We start from the raw sequence: 11,814 nt of genomic DNA, 5'->3' as shown, positions 1-11,814 counted from the left end.
GCCCCTTTTTCTTTCTCTTAAAGAAGCTGCAAATCTCCATTTTAACATGTGAAGTGTTTTGATTTTTAAATGTTGGCACAAAAATTTTATTTTTTCAAGTGCTTTGCAGGCCAAACAAAATAGTTCTGTGGGTTGCTTTGTGACCTCTGAGGTACATACTTCTCAGTCCTTAAGAAAGCCTGAAATAAAGACTGGGGCACATACACGTGCCTAAAATGTCCTGGTAGCCCTTAGACCCTACTTGGGCTCCAGACTTGATGGGTTCTGGCCCCCAGTGAATGGCCTAATTGGGTCCAACAGGAATTTATTATAGGTTATGATAGGTACCTGGGACTAAGAGCCCTAAACTCCTGGTTCAAAGTGAGCTTAATCTAAACTTTCTTCCTGGGATGGCCTCATCTTACCATACTCCCTTCTGTAACTTCTTAGCATTTTCCAATATGGGCCAGTTTGGTTTTGCTCTTCCAAGCTTATTAGTCTAATACGACTTCACATGCATGCATACTTCCTTTGAGCCCTGACAGTATCCTGGTAAAGCTCTTAATGTGGTATTGGTATCTCCCTCACTAGACGTAAGAGAAGTGAGGATTTATTAGTGGCTGTGAAGAATTGATCTTTGTGCCCCAGCAATATCTACTGAGGAACTTTGCCTGTATGGTTTGTACAAGAAATGTTGGTTGAACATGAGCTTTACCAGGGCAGGGTTCTGGTCTGTTTGGTTCCTACAACAGTGTCTAACACTAGAATAGTGTCTTACACTACACTACACTACACTACACTATTGTCTTACAGTGGCATATCGCTGGCACTCAATAAAGATTTTTTTGATTGAATGATTTCCTCACTCACATTTTCTAGGTCTTCTGGCAACTGAACAGCCTTTATTGGCACTGAATATCCATCACCCATTGCTGCTTCTGTGTAGTCTTGACTTCTCCATGGTAATGTGGAGAGTACCAGTTAACAGTGATAGGTAAGAACATAAGCTTTGAAATTCTTCTGCTAGCAGAAGTTTACCTTGAAGGACCAGTTTCTTTTAGGGTGTGATTTTTAATACTGATATTTATTAGATAGGATATAATTGTATGCAATGTTGATGTCTCATGAACCAAGTTAGAAGAAAGTCTTCAGAGCTGAAGACAGGTCTTAATCTAATACCATCCATTCTCATGATAGGAAAGCATCAGCAGTTTCTAAACTTTGTTGGTCTGGTGGCTTGATCAAGGTAGCCATACTCCTGAGTTACCACCTACTGTAGCAAGTCATACACAGAACTGAGAGGAACCACAGAACAGTTGTGCCCCTGAGGTGATTCACCCAATAGTTTACTTAGCTTGTGGACACTCCCTTTACCCCCAACAAGATTTCCTCCTTTTCTGCATGTCCCCACACAGCTCCCCTCACAAATCCACATAGCAGTGACTTTCAGTATCAGTTGAATTGGGGGAAGGGCAGTTTTCCCTTAATGAAAAAATCAGCTTTGCATAGGTACAATGACCTGCCTCAATGAAGAAAGGCTACCTGGATGCCTACAACAGAACCCAGTTTTGCACAATAACCCTGGGCTGCAGTGTGAGGCTCCAGGTAATGTGATCTGTTTTCACATAGCCTAGTATTAGGGTACTGCTGCTACTCACTGTAAAGGTTACTATCTCTCTTTTATTGTATTCACAAAAGCTAACTGCAAAACCTGAAACCTTGCTGGGAAATTGCCTACCTACACAAAGAACACAGAGACCCTATCGTTTCAGAGTTCACTTCTTTCCGAGCTGCTTTATAAAGGAGTTTTTGTCTGCCTTGCAAGGCTCCAAACACATAGGAACTGCAAATCCAGGTTAGCCAATAGCTTGTTTTAATGGAGGGAGCCTCTCTTTGGAGGTTTGCATATAGGTGCTTTACAGTTAGCTTACAATAGTTAAGTAACACTGCAGCCCTGATACATCTTAGGTAGAGGGAGGGGGAAGGGCGTCAAAGAGCGACAGAGAGAGACACACAGAGATAGACACACACACAGAAAAAGAGAGAGAGAGGCTAAGAGAGAGGGAGAGTTTTCTACTAAATGGTGTCTCCAGTTTTTTTCAGACCCTATCAGCTTTTCCTTAAGGGTGATGTTACAATGAGTTCATTTTCCCACTGTTTGCTTTCACAACCCTTGCGCTCAAGGTTTGAATACTATAATCAAAATGGGGAGGGTGTTGGGAGGTACTTATTTTTATCCCGAATGCCAGCATTATCACAGTGTATGTGATCCAAATTTACACTGTGTATACACACCATGTGGCCCTGCTGTCTGGCCAGCTGCTTTCTCCAAGGTGGAGATATGGTTACGTTTCATGTTTTGCCTCATCAAAAATGTGATAGCAAAAATGTGTGAGTGAAATATACTCTCATAGTAGCTTACTTAACACATATTGAAATGTGTTCCAAACGTGTTCTTAGTTGTTCAGTGGAAGCCAAGAATGGAGTTGGGTGGGGGGAGAGAGAGGAGAGGGAGAGAGAGGCAAAGAGACAGAGACTGACTCTCTGTGTGTGTGTGTTTGTGTATAGTCCTGTGTTGCAGGCATAGCTAATGCTTTAAACTGACATAATCTTCTCTCATTGACAACAGAAGCTTGCTTTCCCAGGGCAGCAACATGCTCACCAAAGATTGGGTTTCCCTTGAGATAGGTGTGGTTGTATGACCAGGCTTTGGCTGACTAGACTTGGGTAGAATACTCTGTGAAACTTCCAGAAAGGTTTTTTTTTTTTTTTTTTTTTTTTTTTAAGATTTTATTTTTAAGTAATCTCTATACCCAACATGGGGTTCGAACCCATAACCCTGAGATCAGGAGTTGCATGCTCCACTGACTGAGCTGGCCAGGCGTCCCCAGAAAGGCTTCTTAAAAAGAAGGAGGATACTTTTTCCCTTAGTACTTCCTGTCTCTGTGCTAGTTGGAACACTGATAGGAGGCTAGTGCCCCAATTAGCCATACTGGACATGGAAGTGACCTTGAAGACAGAGCTGTTTGTTGACCCCTGGAGCAGGTAGAAGGATTCTTGGTCCTTGGAGACTTTGCTGAGTCATCACACCAGCCTTTACCTGCCTCCTCCAGATTTCTTTCTTTCTTTCTTTTTTTTTTTTTTTTTATGAGAGAAAATACCTTTGTGTCTTTGGGTTACTATTTTTGGGTTTTCTGTCATGAGTAGCCAAGTGCAACTTCTAACTGATTGATCAGCCTGAGGTTTTTCCGTTAACTGAAGACTGATTTAATGAGTATACACTGAAGACAGAGAACAGTGTCTGGCATGGAATGAGTGTGCATAGACACTAATTGTTACTGCTCCTTGGGGAATTATTAGATCCACCAATCATTTCTGAGTTTTACTTAAATGTGGAAATATCCATTTTAAGTAGGCTTTGTGTTGTAATTACAGGGTCTTTGTAAAGTGTCCTCTGAGCTTGGCTGTCCTCAAATCCATGAGATTTGAGTGTGCATTAGTTTGCTTCTTCATTTATTCATCCAGAAAATATTTATTCAGTACCTGTTACGTGTGAGGCACAGCTTTAGAGAGTCCTGGAGGGTGGTTACAAATAAATGTAAAATGAGTGGAAGACTGTAGCCTCAAATTTACAGACTAGGAAAAGAGGTATTTTTTGGTTTGTTATAAAGATTTTTATTTATTTGAGAGAGAGAGAGAGAGAGCAGGAGCGGGGTGGGGGGGAGGGAGGGACAGAGGGAGAGGGAGAAGCAGACTCCCCACTGAACAGGGAGCCCTACATAAGGCTCGATCCCAGGGCCCTGAGATCACGACCTGAGCCGAAGGTTAACCAACTGAGCCACCCCACACCCCGGGAAAGAGAATTAATACATGATAATAACAGCCCAAGTTTATGGAGTACTATCAAATGCAGTAATTTACATGTGTTATCTCATTTAACATTGATAGTAGCTCTTGAAATACAGTGTTGACCTTAAAAAATAAAAGCCAGCTATTTTATAGGCAAAATGAGTTTATTTGGGAATAGCGTAGAATTGCAGTTGGAGACAAGCAAACCATGGTGAACCATAGGCAAGTCTGGAGAACAGAGGTGAGGGGTTTGCTTTTATTGGGGAAAGGAGGAACCTGGAAGGGGCTGTTATGGGTTCTCGTTGGTTGAGTGTGGCAGTTCTCAGTGGTTGGGTTGTTCCTGGGCAAGAAGAAATTCTTCCTTCCTCCTGCTGGGGTATGTAAAGTAAACTTTCTTTGGGGGAATGTGAGGTATGCTTCTTACTGCTGGTTGTAGTGTATGAGGAGCTCTCCATTCAGGACTTCTGACTACATTTTTTATGAGTTTTCCTTTATTTATTTTCACAATGGGTTCTATTATTTTTCTCATTACATAGGCAAGTATTTAGAGGTATAAGGTGATTTGGTAACTTGTGCAAAGTCATAGTGAGTGGTGAAATTGGAATTTGCAAAAGGTATTTGTATGCTCCTAATCTCTGTGCAATGACTACAATAATAAGACAATTTATTGAACCCATTTTATGTGGAAGGTCCTACGTTGTGTTGTAGGGCATTGATTCTCAAAGCGTGATCCTAGTTTTAGCCACTGCAGCATTGGCTGGGAAATATGAGAAATACAAATTATTGGCCTCACCCTAGACCTACTAAATCAGAAACTGTGAGTGGGGCCTACTGATCTGGGTTTTAACAAGCCTTGCAGGTGATTCTTATACCTGATGAAGTTTGAGAACCTCTGTGGTAGGGGATGGATAGATAAGTGAGACTCATATAAGTGTGTAAAAGGAAAAATCAGGTAAAAAATAACTATAACTCTGAGTTTAAATTTGCTGCCAGATTTTCTGATTTTTCAAAAGAAGTTGGGGATCCATATTTTAATGGGAAATCTCATAACATTAAATATGGAGTTAATATCAAATTAAAAAAAAATAAACAGGCAAAATGAAACCTGTTTGCAAGGCAGGTGCAGCTTGCAAGCCCTGCTGAGAACAACAGAGGCACAAAGGCTTTTAGTGGTCTGCCCAGAGTGGCATGGGAGTAAATTTACCTAGGGCCATGTGGACACTGGTCTAGGGCAATAAGACACTAGTTCACTGTATTCGTTTGCTAGGGCTGAAAAATACCACAAACTGAGTGACTTAATTAACAGAAATTGATTATCTCATACTTCTGGAGGCTGAAAGTCTAAAATAGATTTTTTCTTTTTTTCTTTTCTTTTCTTTTTTTTTTTTTTAGTTTTAAAGAGTTAAGTTAATTAAAATAAAGATACTGAGTGGCTTATAGCACAGGTCATATGTAGAAATGGCAAAAATTATGAAGGTAGTGCTAGCGATCGCTAACCATTGACACAAGAGTCCTTAATAAATGTCTTTAGAATTGGATTGTGGGAAAAAGCAAAAGTTTATAGGTCTTGTTTGTCGAGGGTAAGAAAAAGGAAGGTGAGGATCAGCACCAAAAGGTGAAGTGGATAAAAGGAAAGGGGAAATAATAGTAAGGTTACAGGAGATTGGAGTGAGGCCTGAAAGAGTGAAGTGGGGTGAATCAGAGCTGTGTGAAAAGAGAAGGAAACAAACTCAAGTTTTTCTTTTTTTTCTTTTTTTTTTAAAGATTTTATTTATTTATTTGACAGAGAGAGACAGCTAGGGAGAGAGGAAACACAAGCTGGGGGAGTGGGAGAGGAAGAAGCAGTCTCCCAGTGGAGGAGCCTGACATGGGGCTCGATTCCAGAACACCGGGATCAAGCCCTGAGCCGAAGGCAGACGCTTAACGACTGTGCCACCCAGGTGCCCCCAAACTCATGTTTTTCATAAGTGCAGTGTCAAGCACTGCACTAGATGTTTTATAAACATTATTTAGTATGATTGAGGGTGATGTAAGAAAAGAGAACTTCGGGCCCTGAAGGGAGTATTGGAGGAAATGGGCTCTAAAACTGAAGATGGAATGAAAAGAAAACATAAGAGATGGCTTGAATTTGTCTAAAGGGGATCTTATGTTGGGGCAAGGGCAGATGGACAGCGGGTATGGGATGGGTTTATTATGCAACGGTAGCAGTTTATGAACTTTCTGTTTGTTTATTCACAATGCACTTCTCATAAAGGAGCTTCCTTCTAGAGGATTTGTAAACTGAGGTAAGACTATTATTCATTGAGATATCAACTTCCAAACTTGTGTTGTATATAGCACTGTAGGGGGCAAGGGGGAAGATTGTTCAGTTCTTTCTCTAGAGTTTACATTTCTCCTCTGATCATTTTTTACTTGCTCTATCTCAAATGTGATGACAGCCTGAGGACTGGTGGGTGGGTGCTGGGGGAGATGGTGTGGCTCATATGGAAGTCAAACTGAAGATAGCAGAATGGCTTTCTTATTTGTATTGTGAAAAGTCAAATTAAGTTCATAGTTGTCAGATAGAACCATAATAAAAGCAAAAAAAGAAAAGCATAAATGACCCTTTAAGCCCTTGTATGGTACCGAAGATGTAACTGGCCCTTTAAGATTTGTTTTAGGTCTTGATTCCAGAGGACAATGAACACATTTCTTTTCTTTTTCTTTCTTTCTTTTTTTTTTTTTTTTTTGTGCCTAAAAGGGCCGAATATATGATAGTGTTTTTCTTTTCTTTTTTTTTATAATTTTTATTTTGTTATATTAGTCACCATACAGTACATCCTCAGTTTTTGATGCAGTGTTCCATGATTCATTATTTGTGTATAACACCCACTGCACCATGCAATATGTGCCCTCCGATGAACACATTTCTTTACCATCACTATAGGGAGGGCACTTGACTTCAATGAGAAGTTACTTAAGAAGGAAGGTGAGACTCAATCTACAGAATCAGAATTTCTTGTTCCTTGGCATCTAAAACACAAAACACCCTTTTTAGTTGTATTTTAGGCCCATACTTGAAAAACAGCCGCAAACATTTTTAACTCTTTCTCTGGGGAGCTTTAGTGATGGGGAAATCATCAGAAGCTATTTCAACAGTTTGACCTTCCCCTCTTCCATCCCAGGAACCAGACTGCTGGGCTTGGCCAAGAATACATGGGACTTGAGTTTCAAAAGTTTCCTACCCAGTAAAGTTTCAAATTTGTAGCCTTTGAAGACTGAGAAGATATGAAATGTAGCATACTAAATTGAACGCTTACCAACACTTGTTTGGAAAATTCTCTTGTCTCTTTGGGCATATTCACAGCCATAATTGCAAGAACCTTCCTTTTTATTCTTCTCAGTAACTGGGACTGTTCAATATCTGAAGCTCTCTTATCTGCCTAGACATTCTTTGATCCACCCACCTTAAACAGAACAGGAAAAAGGTTTTGTTTGGTTTTGTTTTTAAACATTGTCACACCCTAAATGGAAATTTTTTTGGGTTGCGTATTAGACTAGACAAATTAAAAACATCTAAAAATAACACCTCAGAATGTGTTGTTTATAATTTGATGTGGAAATGAATAAAAAGTTAATTCAATCTGGGGTTAAAAAAAGGTTTCATAAGACTTGTCTTGCTGAGGAGACTCCTTTCTGGCAATTTGATGTCCTTCTGTCATGTTAGGACTTAATAACATCAGTTCAGTTGTTTTGATATTATAGTTTTTTAAAAGGGAGGATTTGGAAATGATTTGTCAAAAAAAGGAAGAAACTCTGTAAGAGATCACTTAAATTAATTTCCATCTGTATGTAGTCATAAAAGAAAGCAAAATGTATCTCCTAAAGAAGTTACTGTCTTATGTCCAACCAATATCCTTGGAATAAAGTAGCAAGAGAATCTTTGTTCTCTGCTGATCTTTCATATCCTTCCTTGGGTATCATTTTTTCAGCCTCATTCTTCCTTCCTCAATTCAGTCTAAATACTATTCAAACTTCCCATCTTGGTTTTTTCCCATCCAACCTGGCTTTCTTCATTTTTTTCTTCCCTGCCACTAAATAACTTCTTTTATCCTTAACTTTATCATTCTCTAAGAACAGTTCAGGTACGTATGTTGTAAAAATATTGTGGCACGACAGATACTTTTCCAGGGAAAAATCTCCTCATATACTCCCTTTCAGTTCCTGTCATATATTTACATTAAAAAATGCATTTTGTAAATAGCCAAGATGAAGATGTCCGTGGAATAGTGCAGTGCAATGGATACAGTAGAAGAAGAGGGAATCCAGTTCCTGTTCTTCTCTGGTGACCATTGGTGGGACCATTTACTTCTCAATATCTCAGTTTCTTCATCTCTAGAGTAAAGCAGTTAAAGAGATTTTTCCCTTCCAGCTCTGAAAATAATCAGAGTTGGTATCTTGATAAAATGGGAATTTTCTTCCAGTATTAGTTAGCTAACCTGACAGTGCAGCTGACCACAATATCATCATTCAGTTTTTTTCCCTCAGTTCTTCTGCACAAGTGCAGAAAATAAGCAGAAGATAGTACCCTATAGGCACAGATAGGATTAGTTTCTTCCAGATGGGTAATTATAGCTTGGCCTTCTTCTACCAGGCCCTGCCACTTGGGTCTGTTGATCTTTAGCCACACTGCTGCCCATGGATGGCTCCATGCCCTTGATCCCCCTTGTGATAGATCTCTAACTGATCAATGACTGAGATTGTAAAATGGCTGGATAAGGTTAAAGGTTTAAGCTTTGACCCTGGAAGGCAACAAATAAAATATTCTGTGTTGGGAACAGACTCCAAATATCTCTTTGCTGCAGCCAGAAGCAACAGCAGAATTTCATGTTCCTGGTCCAATGGGTGTATCAGCTTTAGAGGGGTGAGGGTAGGGAGGGAAGATCAGAAACAAACATGTTTAGAAAAATGTTCCTCTTTATCCACTTCTCTGTTTAGTTTCTTTTCAGAGTGTGGTCAAATGCTTCCCTTCCCCCTAATGAGAGTGAGCTGAAGTGCCAGCAGGACAGAGGTTTCTGTGTTAAGATGTTAATGTGAAGTCTTACTGTATTTTCAGTGTTTAAGGAATAGCTAATGGGAACTTTCCAGGGAAGATGGTGGGTGTTATTAACATGAAAATATGTATGAGACTTCTTAAATGAAGGCTTTATGGGATAGAGTTGGAGGCTAATAAGACCCTTGCTGGTTGGTGGTGGGCAGGGTGTGGGACCAATTGGGAGTGGGGGGAAAAGGGTAGGGAAGAAAGACTTCTTTTGGATTCTGGGGGTTCTGAGCCTGTTGAAAGGCCTAGAATGAATGCTGGAGGGGAGACTGAACAAAACAGGAGAAGTATAAGAGAAACCAAAATGACTGGAGGATAGAGGACAGGTGGGAGGCCACGGCCAGGGCAGGAATGGGGACCTGGAATTGGAGGTAAATACTAGGAGTTATTAAAAACAACAAGAAGAACAACAGGTAATTCTTGAAGGTAACGGCCACCCTGGGAAGGACCTGCTGAGTGAAAGGGAAGTGGTCCCTTGGAGTCCCAGGGATGAACTTGACTTTGAACCTGTGCCAGGCCAATCAGTGTAGTAGTTGGCTTGGTGCCCTTGGACTCAAGGCATCTAACCTTTGCAACTAAGGCCACAGCTGCCCAGTTTGCCCAAGACTCTGGAGCTAAGCCTGTTTTTTATAAAGAAACTAGAACCAAGAGTTCTAGTTCATCGCTATCATGGTGAACTGGTTTCTCAGCTCTACTGTAGGGCCTGCTCTGATTTGCCTTATTTCCTTTTGGCTTAACCTCTGTCTTAGGTCCTAGGAGCTACCTCTTTATCTCATAATAATATGACTAACATTTGATTGTGTACCAGCTATTTGTACTTTGGCTGCTGTGTTTTTTGTTTGTTTGTTTGTTTTTTGATGTTTTTCCCCCCTTGCCCCAAATCATGAATCAGAGCCACGGTTCAATCCAGGCAGCTTACTACCAAAGCCCAGTTGCATTATGTCACATTGCTTCTCTGCCCTGCTTCTACATTCAGTCTCTGCCTTGTTTCTCTGTCTGCTGCTCTGACTGTAATGGGGCAGGCCTCCTGCATGTTCTTCTATTTTCAGTCTTGCTGTTGAATACCCTCAGCATGTCTGCTTCCATCTTTTGTTGATGACACCCTAGCTCTGTGGTCTGCCTGCTTTCTGGGTCTTGACAGTTTCACACTTACTGATCCTCCTGCTTGTAGAGAACCCTGCTGGTGGCTCCTGAGATCTCCTGTAGAGCCATGACTGTACAGGGTTCTCTCCAACTTTGTTTACTCTGCAGTAAAGTTGAGTTGTGCTGGCATAGTCTCTGCAGATAGGCTGGGAGCAGAGTTCAGTCAGATAAGATGAGCACTCAGGGTATGATGTTGGTTAGAGTGTGGGGTCAGGCCCTCAACAGCCTCAGGTAGAAATGGTTTTGCAGGTTTGACTTTTAGGTGGTCTAAGGAAGGACTTTTCCCCTTTTCGTGGTGAATCGGGGTTACTAATTGAAATCTTTGGTATGGCTGAAGGATTCTTCCAACCTTCCTCTTGAGCATGGCCTGCTTGGAGCTCAGTGCCTGACAATGTACCCTGACTTCCTGTTTTGGTTATAGCAGAGGTTCTCAACCTCACTATACATCACATTCATCTGCAGAGCTCCTGAGAACTGCTGAATTCTGTACTGCAGCCTCAGAACTTTTGTTTCAGATGCTCTGGGGTAACATCTAGGCATCCACAGTTTTATAAAAAGTGATCTAGGTGATTCTAATGTACAGCCAGTGTTCCTATCCACTCATGTACTGGGTGGTTCTTGAGCTGAGTGTATCAACAGTGAGCAGGAGCATAGCAGGGTGGCATGAAAAAGAAAAAAATCATTAATGTTGCTTTGCACTGTGAACCCTGGATATCATGGAATATCAGTCTGATCAAAGGAGGAGGGCCACATAGGTTCCTTAAATTGTCCAAGACTGATAGAGGAAACACACTTTGTATTTGACAGGTAGTATGGTTCTGGACAGAGGAAACACACTCTGTACTTGACAGGTGTTATGGCTTAGAGAGGACACTGGAGCTAGGAGGCTTTAAAAAAATATTTTTTAAAGATTTTACGTACTTTTAGTTATTTAGAGAGAGTGTGCACACAAGCAGGGGGAGGGGCAGAGGGTGAGAGAAAATCCCAAGCAGACTCTGTGCTGAGTGTGGAGCTAGACACAGGGCTCATTCCCACGACCCCAAGACCATGATCTGAGCTGAAATCAAGAGGACACCCAACCGACTTAGCCACCCAGGTGCTCCTGGAGCTAGGAGGCTTTTTAAAGTGTAATGGTCTCTGCATGATGGCTGTGATGGTGAATATTTGATGCCAAAGCAATAGAAAATCAAGTAACTTTTCATCATGATTTAAGATACACATACAGGGTCAGGAATTTTCTTAGCAGAAAGGCGTCTGTGATGTTTACTTGATTTTGCTCAGATTTTATTTTTTTAACCTTTTCAGTTCCCATTTCTTAGCTCTTAAGTATGTGGGCTTAGAAGGGTCAACCTTAGATTAAGTGATATATTTTTAAATCAAAGTTTTGAAATAAACCAGACTTTTATGATTAAAAAGATAGGTATACATCTTTTATCACTATGGTTTTCATGTCAGACAACGAGTCTCTGCCTATTCAGAGCTTTTTGACTACATTCGCAGGAGGATATATTTGGCTGTATTGGCTCCTTCATCTTGTTGGTCCTGATCTGTAATCGAGGTAATTGCAGCTGTGACCTATAACCACAGAATAAAGAGTGACAACTCTTGTGTACTTACTGTATGCCAGGCATTATGCTAAGTTCTTTAAGCAAATTATTTCATTTATTCCTTATTATGACCCTAGGATGTAAGAACTGTTCTCACTGCCTCTTTTTTAGAGATTAGGAATTGAGGCTTAGAGGGGTTAAATAACTTTGTCAAGA

Source organism: Ursus arctos, unplaced genomic scaffold (assembly GCF_023065955.2).
Source record: "Ursus arctos isolate Adak ecotype North America unplaced genomic scaffold, UrsArc2.0 scaffold_5, whole genome shotgun sequence".
In the NCBI taxonomy this organism is placed as follows: Eukaryota; Metazoa; Chordata; class Mammalia; order Carnivora; family Ursidae; genus Ursus; species Ursus arctos.
Note: the sequence above shows the minus strand (reverse complement) of the source record.